This window comes from Protopterus annectens, chromosome 11.part0 (assembly GCF_019279795.1).
Source record: "Protopterus annectens isolate FY-2018-M chromosome 11.part0, PAN1.0, whole genome shotgun sequence".
NCBI classification, from domain to species: Eukaryota; Metazoa; Chordata; order Ceratodontiformes; family Protopteridae; genus Protopterus; species Protopterus annectens.
The window spans coordinates 1,494,653,990-1,494,659,989 of NC_056745.1; positions in this window are offsets into that span (position 1 = coordinate 1,494,653,990).

The following is a 6,000-nucleotide window of genomic DNA, read 5'->3' on the forward strand; positions in this document are numbered from 1 at the left end:
TCTTCTTCTTTGTACGGAATGAAGCTGTGATGATCCTGGGGCCATGTGCTTCCCATCCAATCAGGGCTCTCTGGGCCTGTTTAGCCAACATAAGACCAACCCCTTGGGAGTGAAGTGCTTCACTGTCCTCATGTCCAGAATAAAGCAGCAACTCTCCTGTAGATAATCGACACTGACCAGCCCCTGTCCACCTTGTCTCGCTGATTCCCAACAAACTCAAGTTGTTATTTCTCATTTCTGCTGCCACTTGGGCTGCCTTGCTTAGCTCATACATGGTCCTGACATTCCATGTGCCAATGTTTATTTTCCTGGTAGAGAGAAGGGTGCTCTGCTTTGTGGCGTCCTTTCGGCTTTGGCCACAAAACTTCATAAATCTTCCATTTGAAGAACCCTCCTCTTCCAAGACAAGATTGTCTGTGTTTCCTGTAGTTGGTGTTTTTGTAGCAAATAGTTTTTTTACGGGATGGGGTTGCTAACCCTAAGCCCAACCCTCCTCCTTTTTCAGCCGGGCTTGGGACCGTCCTTGGCGGAGTTTCGAGATTCTAAGCGTTCAATATTCTCGTGTCGACAATGTCAGATTCGACATTGTCAGTTTTCGAGAATATAATATAGACCCGGGTGGTAGGAGGAGAGGGTTGTCTGTGTACACGAGACAGTTGCTGCATTGCGCCAGTATGCCCAGATTCACCAGGTGGACAGGAGAAATCACCGGAAGCTGACCCTTGGACATGCCTGTTTAGGTGCTTTTTTGTAAAGTACAAGAGCTGTTTTTCCTTACCTTTGCAAGGTACTTTGCAATTATAGGCTGTTTAGTGCCTACGATTAATTTCTCCTTATTAACAAGGAGAGTTGAGTGCTTGTATCAGTTTAAGGCTTCCTAGTGCTTTCCAGTAGGTTCCAGAGCAAGTGCTAGTCACAGGGGTTCAGATTTTAATGCTACTACTGAGAAGCCAGCTAGTTCTAAGGGAAAATTTGAAGACAGATTTTCTGGCACCTGGAATAGTTTAACCGTAGCCCCGCGGTGCTGCACGATGCGAAAAACATGCAAATACACATGTTTTTAAGCCAGAAAGTTAAAAGGTATAGAAATTTGCCTAAAATGGCTAATAAAATTACAATTTCAGAGCTGGAAACCACTCCTCTAGTGTTAGATAGGCAGTACAATGCTCACCACTCCCACTGGTAAGCAGTAGGATTTCCCTCTACCACAGCAAGGTCTGGATAGCTCTGAGCACAGAAAATAAAGTCCTGAAACCAGCAAAGCCTTATAGGACTTCCCTCTACCACAGCAAGGTCTGGATAGCTCTGAATTTTTGTTGTATGACTGTTAATAATGTAATGTGCTTCAACTCCTACAAACAGAAACATTTATGTTGTGCTACAGTAAAGACGATATTAAATTAATTGGTGCCTATTTATAGGTGAACTGGTTCAATACAAGTGAGTTAGCAAAAAAACACACTTCCTATGTTTGATAAAAACTCAGAAAGCTCATCCTAAAAGAGGTATAAAGATGTTGTCTTGAATGAAACACCAAACACTCAATCACTAAATCATAAATGTGTTGACTGTTTGAATCACAACTCTTTTACTTCCTTCTCAACAGGTAGAATACCACAAATCACCTGACAAAAAATTATGTGTTCCCAAGTCTTGAGAAAGAGAGGGGTGAGCACGCAAATGAATAAAAAATAAATAAATGAACAGGGTAACTTGCAAGGATTCAAGTAAATGCAGGATCCATGATACAATTTACAAGTGTAACTAAAAATGGCGTCTTACTGCTGCCTGCTGTGCAGGCATTTCTGGTACCAACCATAGTGGGCAGGTACTTATGTTTATGGGATGCTTTGATCCTGCCACATATTATTTTTTATCCCACTTAATCTCGTGTCTTTGTACAAACACTATCACAATAGATATTTTTGATAAGTTGGCCAGTTGGCATCATTCTATTTGGGCATTTCCTGTAACTGTGACTTTTCCCCTCATTGCTCTAATAGAGTATTCGGCTAGTCAGTCTCAGCATCATGAGACTATAGTATCAGGTTCCGATATTTCAAATGTTTACCTCCTAGGACTATGTAAATACCAAACTCTTCAGCACAAAGTATTTTTTACTGTGGCCACATGAATTAGATTCAATGTCTTTTCACTAAAATGTTTACCTTTTCACTGCCTCTCATCCAATTTTCCTTCCCACTTTCAACTTCTTTCTTTTCCTCCCTGCCTGGCTTCTTTGTGCTTTTAGAACAAAACTGCGCTCATTCAGTCTTACACACAGCCGTGATTATACTAAATACCATGCAGTTCCCTGTCTACCTAATCCTTCTTTTTAGTAATTCCTTCCTGTGCCATCCTTCTTTTTAGTAATTCCTTCCTGTGCCATCCTTCTTTTTAGTAATTCCTTCCTGTGCCATAAAGGCTTCATCTTTGAACTTCCTCCTAATTTCCCAACATTGTTCCCACAAAGCCAATTATCTCTTAGATGCATACTTGGGGGACCGCATATTCAAATTTAGCACTATCCCTTACAAAATAATCACACTTGAATTGCTCCACTATAACTTATTTGCTTCTACAATGAAACTCCAGCATGTAATGTTCATTCTTACCTCCTTAGTACTATTACAGGTTGGAGATATTCATGCCAGTTATAGACCTGTGTTGTGTCTCCTCCACTTTCATTGTTTAACTTCAAAAAATGTAGGTGACTTGAACAAAAGCAGCATTAACAATAAATGGTCTCAGGCTGACTGCTGGCCTTCTGTAAACCCTGCAAAACTGACTGCTGCTGCTGCTACAGATTCTTGGTTAAAAGTGTTATCCCACAATTATATCTACTTTTCTTCCGGGTCTATATTAGAACATCAAATATTTAACAGTTCGAATCGCTAAAGGTCGACCTTTAGTGATCGAACCTTAAAACATCGAATGTTTAGAAAAAAAAATAAAAATAACAAAAAAAAAAACTAAACAGTGTAGGCAGGGGGGCAAGCCACCCTGCACCCCCCCACAACTCCCGCTATTTAAATATACCAACTCCGAGACCGCACTACATTGAAGTAAATGGAAATCTCCCCTTAAGGAGATTTCCATTTACTTGTTCGATGTTCTGCAGTTTCGCTATTCTTGTGTCGACAATGTCAGATTCGACATTGTCGGCTTTCGAGAATGTAATATAGACCCTTTTCTTCCAGCTATACAATTTTTACATAAAGCAGACCTGGTGCTCATCAACACGAAGGTACTATCTTATTTGTCAAAAATGGTGCTCATCTTCCACGCACTTTGAGAGTAACAGGTGACTCCATCACTTATAATGACCCTAATTGGGTAATAGTTCTAATATTCCTTAGCAAACATACTCAAATTAACCATATTGGAATACTAAAAAGTGTCTCCTGTGTAAATGAATTGTAATAATAAAAATCGTTTGTAAATAATCCAATAGTGACTATTCCTATACTCGGTGTACTATAACTGTACTGGAATTAACTTTTCTTACTTAAAGTGCACTTTCTAACATTCATTCTTAAAACATAACTAGCCATCTTTAGAAACTGATTTCACCTTTATATTCTGCTGTTCTCCTTTGATCAATAGGTGAATACAGCCAGAATGTACCAGTTGTCATCAATAAGCCATCAGACAGTGCCAAACATTTATCTACTTGTTTTAGGATTCTAATTGATGCGTTATTCTTTTGTTTCTATTTTTATGTCTCTCCCCCAGCCTCTGCTGTAAATGGGTTCCATGCCAGTCAGACTTTCTTGGTAAACAAATTCAATTAATAAATAAATAATTTAGCCACCATTTTTCAATACATGAAGCATCACAAACTATTGTAACAGAGATGTCCACAAATGAAAATCAAAGAAAGCAAAGTAAGTAAAAATGCGGATCGATGCCGACAGTGAAAAGTAAGCAGTCGCAGCAATGTGGTCACCTGACAAGAGAGAAAACTACAGTAAAAAAACCCTCAACTTAGGAATTTCTTTCTGTCCCTGTAACATGACATCAGGAAGGTGAGAGCACTGACTTTGAAACAAAATAATGCTAACCATGGCACCCTCCTTCAGATCATTTTGGGGTGTAACGAATTAGAAAATAACATTAACTATTTACTTTGATGCAGAGGTATTAGCAATGCAGAAAAGTTCAAGATTTGATGAAAACGCATGTTTTTTTCAGTTTTTGGCTGTGGTTCTTCTTTAATCTATCATAGAGCACAGCTCCACAGAGTACCTTAGACATAATACTAACAAACTTACCAAAAAAAAAAAAAAAAAGCAACATATGCAAAACCTCCCCAACTCTCTTAGAGACCACTGACTTATCTATGCTACCAAGTCCTTCAAAAGCGTGTACCCTCACCAAATCATTCAGACTAGAGCTACTGGAGAAGCACAGCAAGTAATCTTAACCCTGAGCTTGCTAACACTAACTGTTCTTCCTTCTGTAAGTGTACTGACCCAGTTTCAGCAGTGTCTCCAAATTCTTCAATATTCTGTACCCCATACAGGACAGATTTTACACGATCAATAAAATCAGAAAACAGGTTACACAAAATCCCTTTATTACTGGCAAAATCAGACAGCTTATGAAACTCAGAGACAAACCTATGATCAGACTGGAAAGCAGACCTCTCCAATCTAGACAAAGGTAATGCATACTGCAGACTCAAAAAAGAAGCTAGACTAGCGACTAATTAGGCTAAAACTAAGTACTACCAAAAACTACAAAGCACAAATCTAGAACATCCCAGGAAATTTTGGAAAGGCCTAAAAAAGTCTCTCTGGTTCTAGTATCTTTCCTAAGACCAGTAATTGTCTCCAACTACCCCCTTCACTCCTTACAGAGCTAAAATACATCATCAACACTCCCCTTTATGTAACTAGCACATTATTTACCAATTTCCCCAATATTACATCTTCTCCTACCCTGCACAAGGACTTAAAACACCCTCCACTGGAGTACATTCAAAATATCAATGGACCAAATGATGAACAACTGAACATCAACCACAAAAGGTCGAAAGAGAAAAATTTAAAAATGCCATGTAGATGTTCTGTGCAGGGGGTAAGCCCCATTGCACCCCCCACATACCTCTACTACTTATATGTACCAACTCCGAGATTGCACTACAGTGGGGAAAGGGCAAAAAATCAGTTCCTCCTGTACTATGATTTTTTACAAGACACTACCAGCCCTTTTAGTACTAAAAAATGTGTAACAAATGGAGTTGAACTAATGTATTCTGACCTTCTGTGCAGCACTGTACAGGCATCTACATTTCGATCTGCTGATATTCTGAATGTGCCCCCCCCCTCCCCATTTCCCTTCAAGATCATCTTTAGAACTGAAGAACTAAAACTTCTAGAGAACACTGATTGCTTCTATCAACATTTTTTCCATTGTAACCATCCGGATATTTTCAGACTAGGTAGGTAACCATCTACTTAGCAAGCCCCTTGCATTTCTGTTTAAAACTCACAACCAACACCCTGCCCCAGTGCCTCAAACATGCACTAGTCATACCCGTTAGCAAAAGTCTCTGCCCATCCTCAGCCAATACCTTCCAGCCTATCACTAACCTTTGTCCCCTCACCAAAATGCATGAAATAATAATTTATGACCAAATTGTAGAGTATGTAACTAAGGATGCCTTTCTCAGTGATAGGCAGCATAATTTTCAACCCAATTATAGTAGTACTACAACGATCCAACCTCTTACAGAACTAACCTAATATGGATCAAGGTAAATTAACTACGGCAACTTTCTTTGTTCTTGGGAAGGGTTTTTTAAACCATTTTATTAATTTCACACACATCAATGACAAGTGTATATATGCAGTTATAGAAAAGAAAAGAAAAGAAAAAACAAGCAATGCTCATTAAATTTCTGTAATGTATATGTACGTTTTATTTTTAACAATGCTCATTACATTTCTGTAATGTATATGTACGTTTTATTTTTAACAATGCTCATTACATTTC